General features: G+C 44.3%; 1 long non-coding RNA gene across 1 annotated transcript; it reads right to left on the bottom strand.

Annotated features, from left to right (window-relative positions):
* Window positions 1-6,638: 6,638 nt before the first annotated feature.
* LOC142070663 (uncharacterized) lies at window positions 6,639-12,749 on the bottom strand. Its single transcript, XR_012666611.1, has 3 exons — window positions 12,705-12,749; window positions 11,668-11,755; window positions 6,639-7,478 (listed from the first exon to the last, which is right to left on the bottom strand). It is a non-coding gene; the product is annotated as an uncharacterized LOC142070663 (long non-coding RNA).
* Window positions 12,750-14,320: the final 1,571 nt, after the last annotated feature.

The raw sequence follows: 14,320 nt of genomic DNA on the forward strand, positions 1-14,320 counted from the left end.
CAACTGTCACACCGTATCATGGCCAATCATGAAACTGGCTTTCAAAGCTTCTCTGATGCGCAGCTCGCCCTGCTGCACTCTTCTAATCGCCCTGTTGTCTGGCTGTGCGAAACTGGCCGCCAGGCGAGTTGCCTCAGCCTCCCACCCCGCCATAAACATCTCCCCCTTACTCTCACAGATATTATGAAGCACACAACAAGCAGCAATTACAATTGGAATACTGGTTGTGCTGAGATCTAACCGAGTTTTCAAACGTCCAAATGCACATTCTACCACAATTCTGCACTTGCTCAGCCTATAGTTGAACTGCTCCTTACTACTGTCCAGGGTGCCTGTGTACGGCTTCATGAGCCATGGCATTATGGGGTAGGCTGGGTCCCTAAGGATAACTCTAGGCATTTCAACATCCCCAACAGTAATTTTCTGGTCTGGGAAGTAAGTTCCTTCCTGCAGCTGTTCAAACAGACCAGAATTCCTGAAGATGTGAGCATCATGCACCTTTTCCTAGCCATCCCACTTGTGATCCACCAGTGCTTGCAGCACCATGGAAAAGTACCCCTTGCAGTTTATGTACTGGCCGGCCTGGTGTTCCTGGGCCAAGATAGGGATATGCGTTCCGTCTATCGCCTCGCCACAGTTAGGGAACCCCAGCACATTAAAGCCATCCACAATGGTCTGCACATTTCCCACAGTCACTACCCTTGATAGCAGCTGTCAATGATTTTGTTGGCTACTTGCAGCACAGCAGCCCCCACAGTAGATTTTCCCACTCCAAACTGATTCCCGACTGACTGGTAGCTGTCGGGCGTTGCAAGCTTCCACAGGGCTATGGCCGCTCGCGTCTCAACTGTGAGGGCTGCTCTCATTTTGGTGTCTTTGCACTTCAGGGCAGGGGACAGCAAGTCACAAAGTTCCATGAAAGTGGCCCTACGCATACGAAAGTTTCTCAGCCACTGGGAATCATCCCATACCTGCAACACTATGCGGTCCCACCAGTCTGTGCTTGTTTGCCAGGCCCAGAATTGGTGTTCCACAGCATGAACCTGGCCCAACACCACCATGATTTCCCAATCACCACATGCCGTGCTTCTAGGAACGTCTGTGTCCTTGTCCTCATCACGATCGTAATCGCGCTGTCGTCGCTTCCTTGCCCGGTTTTGCAGGTACTGCACATACTGCTGGATAATGCGCGAGGTATTTACAATGGTCAAAACTGCAGTGGAGATCTGATCAGGCTCCATGGCTATGGAGCCTGCATGGGTAATCCTGAAAAAAGGGTTCGAAACATAGGAGAGCAGAGTGGCAGCGGAAGAGGTGCTGTTTGGTTCACAGTAGCCGAAAAAAGGCGGTAAATGGTTGTTTTCTATAGCTTTCACGGTGGTGGGAGCCCAGGACAGACAACATGGAGAAGCTCGGAAGCGCAGCAATAGCGGGGGAGCAGAGTTCGCGGCGGAAGCTGTTCTGCTTGGTTCACAATGGCAGAGCAGAGTTGGCAGCAGAAGTGTTCGATGAGGAAGAGAAAGAGTAGATAGTAGAGATTACATGGGAAGATGAGAGGAAATGAGAGGTGGATTCATAGTAGCAGGAGAGCAGCGGTGTACCGTCTGCTGAAAGCAGTATGGCGTCGGCACTCCAAAAAGGCATGAAACGATTGTCTGCCGTAGCTTTCACGAAGGGAGGAGCGACTGACAACACACACCCAGAAACACCCACGAGAATGTTTTTGCCCCATCATGAACTGGGAGCTTAACCCAGAATTCCAATGGGTGGCGGGGACTGCGGGAACTGTGGGATAGTTACCCACAGTGCACTGCTCCGACATTCAATGCTAGCCTTGGTACTGTGGACGCACTCCAACGAATTCACATACCTTAGTGGGGACACAGAAGACCAAATGTATAAAATAGCTTCCAAAAATTCGAATAGAATAATTTTGAAATAATTTCATACTGTAGCCTCTGTACAGCATTCAACACAGTCAACAACATGGTGCTGGCTGACCCGTTTACATCTAGTTACATCAGCAAGGCAGTTCCATCCACGACTCAGTAAAACAGCTGTGGTCTTCTGTAAAAGACAGCATGAGAGTTGAAAAGAAATATTTTTGGCTAAAGGCATTAAGCTGTCTAATGATCTTCTCTGGGATCTTTGAGTCAGTGGAAAGGATGTGTTTGAGATGCTGAACTTGCGTCTAACCAGTTCTGTTCTGAAGAAATAAAACCAAAGCCCTGAAGTAAAGCCCTGAAATAGCCCTGTTTTGAAGAAATAAAACCACAGCCCTGAAATCCTGTGGCTGGAGAGTGTTCTTCGGTGTATGAGCTGGTAAATTAGCCCTCTGGCTTACAGTGGGCCAATAGAAGATCTCTGCTACTTTGTTAAAACTACACAAAGGTTTAGGAGAGAAGGTGAAAGAACACATTTTTTCCCAAATGAAATTAGAGGGTTGGTACTTTGTTACCCACATTTGAATGTGAATCTGAACCAAATTTAAGGTACTAAGGCAGTGTTGCCAATTGTTGCAACTTTATTGCAGGTCTTGCACTAGTTGAAGTTTTACTTAATGCTCCAGTTTTCAGAGATAAGTGATTAGATGAGAAATTTGTTTTAATTATTATTATTGTCATCTCATGGTTGATGAGAAAAAAAATGAAAATGTGATTCAAGTGCACCCTAAAAGCTCAAAAACCAAAAGGCCAATAAAAACCCTAAACTTTTTTTTTAAAATGTCATTATTTTTAAGCCAATCTCAGGATTTTTGTGAGCTTGATTCAGGATTTTGGAATATCTGGGATTGGCAATCATATTGACGTCTAATTTCTGGGCCAATCTATAAAGTTTAAAAAGAGACAATCCATTTTAAGTTCATGCCATCATATAATCTGTTTAATAAACAAATTTGTTTCTTTCCCATGAACTCAGTGTCTTGGGATTGTTGTCACTATAAATCATAAATACCGGAAGAGTAACATCTTTGTGGTCCCATTTGAAGTATTTGAATTGCCAGCTTGAGGGGACTGGGTGGCTCAGGGAATTATGAAAGCACTGTAGAGTCTTATACAACCTACATTTACCATCAGCTGAGAGAGGATGGATGGTCTTGCAGTTAAAGCACTGGACTGGTACACAGAAAAGCTGGGTTTAATTCCTATTGTTGCTTCAGGCTTCCTTTGTAACTTTGGGCAAAAATCTCTCTGTGTTTCAGTTCCCCCTCTGTAAAATGGGACTCATTGCCTATTCTGATCATAAGATCTTCAGGGCAGAGACTTTAGGCCAGCTTCCATCATCCTTATTCATTCAATCTGCCTCCTTGCAGACTATGGTACTAATCATTGTGACTAATGGTTTATATCAAGTACCTCCACAATGGGGCCCTGATTCTGAGTCAGGTCTCTAGGTGCCACTGTAAATTAATGAATAAAACGTTAACTAACAAAAATTGAGGTGGACTGATGACTTTTGGTAGTCTCACTCTAGTTACTAGTGGAGAGGTGTTCACAACACACAGACCATTACCACACTTGTTGGTAGTCTCAACTACTGACTTGTGAAACTGAACTTTTCTCCCAGACACAGAAAATGAACTCTAGCTTCTTCACTTCAGGGTTGAGGCAATGTAGAGAAGTTCACACTGGCTGTACCCATCCTGTACCTGGTCTGTGGATACATTAATGACTTCTATCTCTCAGAATGTCAGCTCCTACCGTCATATTGTGGGGTTCAATCCAGACCAGTGAGGGGTTGTGTCATTGGTAATCCTGTGACCCTAGGTGCCTTCCGTGCTCTGCTGAGGCTCACAGCTTGGACACCAACAGCCAGCAGATAAGCATGGAGAGCGTCTGTGTGTTAAGCTGCTCTGGATCAGCACTCTGATTCCAGCAGCCTGCTTGTTACACCCCAAGCCTTGGTCTCTACCAGCCTTGATAACTACAACCAAGTGACTCCAAGTCCTGAATTTTCTCCAAACCATGTGCTTTGCTATGTCCAGCCCTTTCCTGGATGTAGCATACTGAGCACTCACCGCTGCAGCCTCTCCTGCCTGTCATCTGGGAATTAGCTCTTTCCAGCCTCAGACCATCTCCTGCTGGACGGTGTCTCTCCTGACTCAGGCCCCATGTCCCTCCCAGACCCCAGTGCCCTTTACCATGGGGTTCTGCTCACCTCAGTACCCCCACACTCTGGGTCTCCCCTCCCAGGGGAACCCCCAACCCTTTACATCCACCTTGCCTCAGTGGCTACTGCCAGTTGTCATCTAGCCCCCTTTCTCTGGGGCACACTGCAGTCTGTAATGGCCACTCGACACTGGCAAGAGGGGTGGATCAGCTGCCTCTGCCTATCCCTAGGATGCACCTCTGCAGCCCCAGTACCTCCTTAGGCCTTTAACAAGGCCTCAACCTGGGGAGTTGCCAGGCTGGAGCTCCCCAGCTTCTCTTGCCCTTCCCCAGCACTGCTTTGCTTCCAGTACCCTGTGCTCCCAGACAGCTAGGTCCTTTCCACTCCAAAGCTGGAGTGAGACTCTCTCAAAAGCTAGAGAGAGACTGTTTTGCCTTCTGGCCCGGCAGCTCTTTTACAGGGCCTGGCTTGGCCCTCATTGGCTGCCTCCCAGCCTCTTCTTATTGGCTCTCAGCCCCAGTTCTCTCCAAGGGCTGGCTTTTAACCCTTTCAGTGCTGGAGTGGGATGACTGCCCCGCTACACTGGACTACTCAGGTGAATGATAAGGTTTGTTTGCTACTTTAAAGAGTCAATACCCAGCAGCTTGCCACATTAACTGGAGTTAACAATCACTTCAATTCAAATACCTCCCTAGATTGATTTAGATTAAAATAAACAACTTTATTAACATCAGGACATAGGTTAAGTGATGCCAGTAAAATAAATTTAAAAAATGGTTACAAGCAATAAATGTGAAAAACATGCATCTAGATGTCTAAAATTTAATCTATCAAGGAACAGCCTTTGTTTAAAATGGTTTCTCTCACTAATCACTCTTTGTCCGGCATAGTTGACTGTCTTTTAGTCAAGTCCTTCCAAAGAAGTACAGGGTGCTAATTCCCCTTTTCTTCCTAAGTGAGAGATAACTTGGGGGTCTTTGCTCCTCCCTTTTATGGTCCAGTGAACCTTTGAAATGGATTATTCTGTAAATTACACCCCAAAATAAAGTTCATTCAGAGTGTGAGAAAGGAGACCTGGAGTCTCACAGTAAAGGAAGTTCCATGCTGATTTCATTCCCTGCTGGTGTTTGCTAAAATGCAAATAGATCTCTTCCTGCCCCCTGTGATGCAAATGAATGGCCATTTGACATGTGATCACTAATGGACTCTGACGACACTTTGCTGGAGGTGTTGCTGTATCTTTTGTTTGAGAGAAACCTGTTTACCCACTACCCAGACTTGGCAGATGTACAACTAAAATGTGTTTATTTCCTTCATATTTGTATGGTCCCTGGGGGTTATTTTGTATATACACGATGCAAGAACATTAATGATTAAAAAATTAGTTTATCTATGATTCCTTACATGAGACATATCGGATACAGTTTATGACATTAATGAATTGGGGTACACAGAACTGGTCAGGGCAGCTGAAACTCACTATCAGATACCAGTGAATCCATTGCCCGCTTGCCCTCATCCATTGCCCTCAGCTAAATTTCCACAAAAGTACATTTTAAAAAACAAGGCAAAATTAACTTAAGAAACAATATACGTAGCAACTTGCATTTTTTCTAAGCTATCATTTTAGACTATCAACCTAAACTTTAGATTTAGCATGCTGCAGGCTACAACAGTCCTGACTATAATGCTATAGAAAAAGATATGTTAGAAACTGTTTTCTCCACCAAGAGCGCTTCTTCATCATTTGTTTTTTGTGCAGACTTTCACACAAAATAGCTCCCTTTAAATTTTTGATTAACCAACATTTTCTCCAAAAGAAGATATTTACCAATGTATAAAATGATTTATTTCAATATTGTCTCTTCAGGATACATTCCCAAATGCCTCAAATAGCCAAAAATAAATCATCATATTACCTTATGTCGATTTGGGTTGTATTTTATGAGATTAAATTAAAGAGATTAAAATTATCTTCTCCCTTATCACTATTTGGAAGGGAGAATGTTAAAGAAAAGCTGGTGAACTATATACTGAAATCCACAATATCTTGGCAAAGGGTCCTACTAATTAATAATTATTAGATATGAACTCAAATCAAACACTCATCTTTGGAGGTGTTTGGAATCCAAAACCCAGATCCAGATATGATTTTGCATATGCTCTTTACCTTATTATTTATAATGGGACTCTTATGTGACATTAGGCAATTCACTTAATCCCTCTGTATTTCATTTTCCCCATCTCTAAAATGGGACAAATAATGGTTATCTCCTTCCTGGGGTTGTGATGGAGGTTTAATTCATCTATATTTATAAAGTGCTTTGAAGTTCTTATAGGCAGTATGTAAGTGCAAAAAATTAGTTTGGTTATTTATTTATTTATTTATTTTTAATTTCAACTTGCTTGCAAATTGATTTGATTTTGTCCAGCCAAAAGAGAGCTGCTCTAGTATAATTGTATGGGATACTTCTTTTACTTTGGGTTGTAAATGTATCTAGCTCAGGTTCTTTTTCGCTTGACAGAATCTTCCTTTTCCTAAAATGCTTTCCAGACTTGGAAGAATTATACTGAGAAAATATGGAGGATATACAGTATCTCCAGAGTGGATTCCTGATTTCATTTGGGGGACAGTTCTTGGTCATTTCCTTATGGTTCAGAATTCCAGTTCACGGGGGTGAACAGGAGGTTCTCTTGTAAAATGTGGTCTGCACCTCATAAAACTGGTGGGAGACATGCATGTACTTTAAATTCAAAAGGGACATGTGCAAAATTATTGTAAATGAAGAAAAAGTGGTCTCATCTGCTATAACCATGTTTTATTTTTGTTTTCAATCTTGCAAAAATTGGATGCAGAAATGAAAATGTCTCCAAAGCATTGGAGGCTCGCTCAGCAGACCTTGGCAGCAAAGCTAAGTTCATATTTTCACATGGCTATTTTGTGCTTCAGTAATTTCTCTGGTGTATTAAAAATAAACAGGTTCCTCTCTGATATCAAAACATGCATGTCTTGTCTAACACTTATTTTTTCTTTCTTTAACCCTTAGGACTCTGTAATATCCATGTGGCTGTCACCTAGAGACTGGCCATTTACTAGAAATTTTGACTCACTGTGAAGCACTGTTATGAGGAGGAGTGAGGTTCTGTCCAGTGGGTGGAGGTGTCAAATCAATTCAGGATTCTGTAGTGGAGCAAGCTGAAGCCAAGGTTAAGAAAGAACCAATGTGGAGCCCAGAATTACCCTGTCCAGGAAGGTGGGTGGGAAGTGTGAGGTTTTTAAACCTCCCAGGATCACATTTTTCCAGAGCTCAGCAGAAGATGGAGAATGGCGCGAGTTGTAATTCCCCTTGTGCTGGAACTCTAGGGATCTGAAGTAATAAAAATAAATATAGTAGCTTTTTGTACCACAGGGCACAACTCTAATGTTGAATACAAAATGAATTAGTGGTGTTAGATGCCCCACTTAAGACACCTTAAAAAGGCTCCATTTTTAAAAGCAGTTACTCAGCGCTTTCGGAAAACTGGGACCCCTCAGGTTGAACATCCCAAAGTCACGAGTTTCTTTAAAATGGGAAAATATATACTGGCTAGTGAATGCACAACACTGGCTCTGTAACAGAGTGGCCTGGCTGGGCTATCCAACCCTGATTACTACAAAGGCACATTTGGGTTGGAGCAGGCAATTCCTTATAAAGGACAGTAGATGGCTGCACTGAAGGGGGAAAACACAGAAAACTGCAAGAGGTAAGTGAGGCTTCTATGGAGAAGATGTGGAGACCAAGGGATTTGGAAGCTAGAGCCAGAACCTGAGGTTCCAGCCAGGTAGGTGTGGGAATGGCCTGCCAAAATAGGAAAGGCCTGGCAACAGGGTGAATTGGAGACTGCTGAGCATGACGATGCTGCAGGAGAAAGACCTGGGGTGTAGGCTTTTCTCTTGAGACTTAGGGTGGCCACTTATGCATTTCCTGAATACTGGACATTCTGGAATGAAGTGACCCTGACCCTGCGGTTGTGACTCACCCCCACTGTTGTGACCTGTCATTCATAGTGCATATGAGGGCATGCTGTATGGTGGAGGCCATTTTGAGGCATGTGCTGCCCTGCCCCTGCTGGGGTGATCTCATATGCAGGCTGCATGTGAGGTCATGCCACATGGTGGTGGGGGAGGCAACATCTTTAAGAGTGTGCTGCCCTGTGGCTTTGCATGCATGGTGTGTTTGAAGTTATGCTGGAGGTCGCCGAGTCACTCTTAAAAATAGCATACCCCATCCGATACCGGACAAAAACACCCAGAAGAGGACTGTCTGGTTCTAAACTGGACAAATGGCCTGCCTACTGAGATTACAAGTGGGAATGATCCAACAGGAAGGTAAAATTGATGGACTGTGTCTTGGGATTTTGTTTTATTTTGGAGCTTCATTTACAGGACTAAATGTGGGCCCTTGAGACAAGGTGGAGAATGGACAATAAATGCCGGTGTGGTGTCTGTTTAAGAATCCCTTTGAGGGAGAAATTGTTAGTGGGGCATTGCATAGGCATCCCTGGCCAGGAGTGGGTGCAAGGAAGTGGCTGATCCCACTACAGGCTCCTACAGGTACACAACACACCTCTATCGTTTCTCTCTTCCAGTTTGGTTACCGTGTTAGCACCCTGGGTAGCACTCTCTGCTGCTGAAGCTGCATGCCCATTGCATATCTGGAGGAGGGACTCTCTCTTCCACTCTGGCCCCTGGACACGGCTATGTTAGTGAAGAAGAGCCCTAAAAGTGCTGCAAGGGACCAGGGAGAACTTCCCCAGTGCAGGCATTGTGTGGAGCCCGTTTAGACAGCCTCATTAGGGACCCTCACAAACCCTAATATAAGGGGGTGCTGACTGCTGGCCTGTGGTGGGAGGGGAGGTGCGGGGGGCGGGGAGGGCAAGAGAAGTATGTCTGTAGTGTGTGCTGCTTTGGCGATTCTGAGCAGCTCGGGGTTACAGAGCGGCCTGTAGGCAGCCCAAAGGTGTGCTGTAACTTGGAGCAATCCTTGTTGTAATCCTTCTGTAAGTGTCACCTTTGCTCTGGGCTGCACTTATGGGTGCTGTACTATGGGAAGTGCACCCGAAAGTCTCACCCTGAATACTTAGTGCATCTCGACTCTGAAAAGTGACTCCGTAGAAATGGCATAGTGGAGTTCTATATTTACTTTCCCTCAGTGATTCTGGATCACACTTACTCAGATTTAAACAACAACCACCACCTTTTTAATAAGTTTTTCCACCCTTAACTTCCAGCCATGCAAACTGAACCTTGGCTCTGAGAACTATGTATGGTTGTTTCTGGCTCATGCATTATTACCAGTAATAATGATTCTATAGGCCAAATTCTGCTTACAAACAAACAAACAAACAAAGAAAAACCTGTAACTTACAAACTCATAGTGGAGGATTCCCCCAGTGCAGGGGATGTTGCTGGGGTAAAGTGTGCATGGCTGGGATGTCACTATACCCTGGAAATCACTGGCTGCCAGAATAGCCCTTGGAGGAATGAGGTATTAGCAGCTAACATAAACAGAGTGCTCTACTTCAGCAGTTGGCTGTCCCCAGGACTGGTGGAGTGTAAGAGTGTCTTAAAGCTATCTTTGTCATCCACCCCCCTACACACACACACACACACACACACACACACACACACACACACAGACTCTGAACTACAACAAGCATAGCTCACATGCAGCTTTCTGTATTTCCAGGTATAAGTGGGTTTTAGAAAAGCATACTGATTTGAAACAAAACAAAAAACAAATGCAAGCTTTGCAGAGGTGAAACACTATATACTATCATTTAAACAACACAATGGTAACCGCATTGTGAATTATTTGGCCTTGTCCCTATAATTTAAGAAGCTGTCAAACTTAATTTAAAATAAATCATGTTAGGTAATGAAGTGTGATTCTTTATGAGAAGTCTATTGCTATCAACTGGGCCACAATAAGGAATGTGTTCCTTCTTTTGGGGGTTGGGGTTATAGTCAGAACTGGCCCCGCCTAAGAGTGAGATAATCTTGTGTTACAGAATGTTAACAGAATTAATATTTTTATTAGCTGAATTTAAATCCTGTGAGAAGAGACAGGTTTGAAGCAAACTCCCCCAACTTAGTATCCTTAAATATCTTAAGGAAGGAAATCGATGAACAGAGCAAAGATAAGGTCAACATAACATTGTTAAATTCCAACCCTTATGTACATGGAGATGAAGAAGCCATTAAATCACTCTCCTTAGAGATCATGATGGGTGAACGTAAACAACTTATTTCCACAGTAATGTTAGATCCACAGTTAATAACCTCAAGCCCTTTGCAGTTTTACCCTAATCCTTGACCCATATGACTTGTCTTGTTCAACAATGAAAACTGAATCTTCCTTGCACAAAGAAAGAGGCTTTTATGAGAAGGTGTTGATATGGGAAAGTCTTTCTGATTAGAAACAAATATATTATTAAAGAGGAGATTGATGCTAGTCTAGGTGTCATGTTGGTGGGAAAAATGGATGGATTTTCATTAGGATTGAATGAAATACTTTGAACAACAGTTGGCTCCAGTTTCCAGCAGAAGTATTTTATTTCTGCTCAGAAAACAAGGTCCGTGTCTCTAGTCCAGCCATTATTTCCTTGATTCTCCAAAAAAGGGAAGAAAAGGACCAAACCTTTCCACTGTCCTGCATTACAGTGGATATCCTTTATTTTCAGCCCAAACTTGTGAGACTGAATGGGGATTTCGGGTGAGGGGGTTTCAGAGCCAGCAGACTTCAATGCTGTGTGTAGAAAAGGGAGGGGGATTTTCTGCTCAGGTTTATTTCTGAGCTTCAAGGGCAGGAAGTGTTTGAGCTGGGGTCAGAGTGAGATTTAGAGCTAGGGAATTGAGGAGTGGTTCTGACTGGCAGCATATGGGGCTATGAAGAGAGGTTCTAAGGTGCTGGGAGTAGTCAGGTGGCAATTGGGGTTCTCAGAGCCATGGTGTTAGGTTTGAGGGAGTCCTGGAGATGTAGCAGGTTTTGAGACGAGGGACATAGGTAGGGTTAGGTGTCAGGAAATATGGATGAGAGTGTGGTTGAACACAGGGAATGGGTGAATCAGGGGAGTGAATGGAGTTGTGAATGGGGAAAATGAGTGACTTTGGGAATGAGGGTAAGTGCTGGTGAACTGGTGGGTTGGGTGAATGAAATTGCATGGAAGGGAAAAGACAATGGGAGAGCAAAAAGGCTGGCATTGGAAGAAAACTCTTCTCCTTTTCTGTAATGTGTTCTAGTTTTTCATTTTGAAAGGGATAGTGTGATGGAAACAAAGGGGGGAAAAGGGCCCCTGCCTTTTCTTCCCACATCCTCACCAGCCTCCATCATCTCCATCAAAATCCTGTGATAACTGTACTGATGTCTCTGTGTTTTGCTATGAACAGTTTGTCAACCTGCAAGGGGATAACAAAGAAGGCATGGGTTGGTGTTAGGGAAGCTCTGGTACCTTGAGCCACATGACATATTTTGGACACTGCCCCCCATCGTTGGGGAACTGTTATAGTCTACTTACCTTTGGACAAAAGATGACTGGGTGCCTGTAATTTTTGTCTTGGTAGGTAGTAATTACACCAGAGCTTCACTTACCCTTTGCTTTACACCTGTATGGAAAATAAACTGAGATTACCAGACTTTTATGCCTCATTAGTATGTGTGGGTGAGACACTGGGGAATCAGCTGTGGCTCAGAACTTTGAATTCACAATGTTCCATATGTCCCATTCCTAACATCTCCCTGGCCTTATTTTATCTGCACTGGTGCTGCTTGTTGGTGGTGCCAGACACCCAGACACTATCATGATGGTGGCTACATAAATGTTTATCCTATTCATAACGCTAACAGTAAATACAAACAGTAACAATTCATTATTAATAAAGTTCTAGTTTATAAAGGGGTTGTACCACTTAGTTCTTCCAGACTCCCTCCTAATTCTTGTACACATTACTATAGCTTCTGTGATTACCGTGGTAGTGGCAAAAGGCCCCACTCAGTATCAGGGCCCAAAGTGGCTACACATTGTACAAATTAATGGGAAGACAAAGTCCCTGCCCCAAACAATCAATTGTAACACAAGGTTTGCACCAAGTGAGTGCAACATAAAATAGGAGAGAAGAGGGTGATGGTAACAGAACACAAGCTATGTAGCTTTAGAGCCTAAGGGTCTGATTCTTTTTTACACCACTCTGGCAGTGTGAGAGGGCCTTCAAGTGGGACTACATAAATGTAAATAAATACATACACACACCTCTATGCTAGAATGGTGCAAAGGGGCATTTGTATATATGAGAATCAGGCCCATAGACCTTGTCTATATTCAGGATTCAGCAACCACTTTTGTTGCACCAGGGCAAACCCAAGTGTAAAAGGCATGTCACAGTGTGAATCAAATGAGTTTATTCCTGTTTGAAATTGGAATTAAACACAACCTGTGTACAGTGTGACATCCCCCATTGAGTCTTGGGGGATATGCTGGCTCTCCCCAAGAGCTATGTGCCGAGTGTACAGCAGGGTCCAGGAAGAGTGATTTTCCCTGCCCCTGCAGCTACTTACAATTTTGTGGGTCTTGTGGCTCATGTGTGCTTGCCTGGGGTCAGCCAGTTAGTGACAGGGTGTGAGTACTGGCTGTGTTTTAAAGCAAACAATACTGCTTCTGTAAAATGTTTCATTTTGGCTTCACAGAGATGACCTTGGGAGCCCAGCCTCCCTCTTTGTTATCGGTGGCTGAATGGCTGCGCAGAATTAGAAAGTGGCCAAGAAGAAGTAAGGAGGACTGTGTGATATTATGATGCACTCCACCACCGAGAAACAGGAATTGAAGGAGTGGCAGGACAGTGAGAAGAGGGACCAAAAGGAAAATATGGCATGCCAGAATGAAGCCATGGAGTGGCTTTTAAAGGTTATGGAGTGCCAAGGAGACATGCTCCAGGCAATAATAGCTCTGCAAACCGAGCAGCTCCGCACCCACGCTCCCTTGCAACCGCTGTTGCAAAACTCTTTCCCATGCTCCCCCCCGACACCGCCAACACACTCTTATCAACCTCCTGGCTCCTGTCTATACCTGCAGCATTCCACTCCTCCCTCCGCACAATCCAGCACTGTGGACTCCCACTACCCACTGCACTAAACACCCATTGCTCTGTGGTTTGCCCCTGCTGAAGTACAGTACCTGCTGCATTGTACCCCAAAGGAGAAGGTTGGATATGATCCTTGGACATACATAAATCTTTAGCCATCCTGGGATCCCACCTCCTCCTGGGACCTTCCCTTCCCGCATCCCCCTCACTGCTGATGTGTTTTTTTTGTTTGACTCTCTCCAACGGTTGTTGTTTATTAATAAAAGAATTGTGTAGGTTTGAAAGCAATCTTTATTCTATTAACTGAAAGCCAACAGAGCACTGCAAAGCAACAGACAATTATGTTAAACCTTCACAGTGCATCGTCTGCACCAATCACAATCACCTTCTAGCATTACAAGCACTGTACTCCTGAGCATAGCAGCAAATATTAGTGGCTTTTAGCTTCAAATTGCTGCCTCAAGGCATCACCAATCCTTATGGCCCTGTGCTGCACCCCTCTAATAGCTCTGGTCTCTGGCTGTTCAGACTCAGCCTCCAGGCGCTGAGCCTCTGAGTGAAGCCTTCCCCCTTCCTTTCACAAATATTATGGAGCATGCAGCTATAAGCATAGGAATATTGTCATGGCCAGGTCCAACTTCCCATAGAGGCAGCACCAGTGGGCCTTTAAATGGCCAAAAGCACACTCAACAGTCATTCTGCACTTGCTCAGCCTATTGTTGAACCGCTCCTTGCTGTTGTCAAGTTGCCCCATGTATGGCTTCATAAGCCACAGCATTAAGGGGTAGGCAGGGTCTCCCAGGACCACAATGGGCATTTCAACTTCCCCTACAGTGATCTTCTGGTCCAGGAAAAAAGTCCCTGCTTGCAGCTTCCTGAACAGGCCAGTATTCCAAAAGATGTGTGCGTTATGCACCTTTCTGGACCAGCCTGCGTTAATGTCTGTGAAACACCCACAATGATCCACAAATGCATGGAGAACCATTGAGAAATACTCCTCGTGATCAATGTACTCGGTGGCTAGGTGGTCTGGTGCCAGAATTGGAATGTTAGTGCCATCTATCACACCTCCGCAGTTAGGGAAACCCATTT

This window comes from Caretta caretta, chromosome 1 (genome assembly GCF_965140235.1).
Source record: "Caretta caretta isolate rCarCar2 chromosome 1, rCarCar1.hap1, whole genome shotgun sequence".
Taxonomy (NCBI): domain Eukaryota; kingdom Metazoa; phylum Chordata; order Testudines; family Cheloniidae; genus Caretta; species Caretta caretta.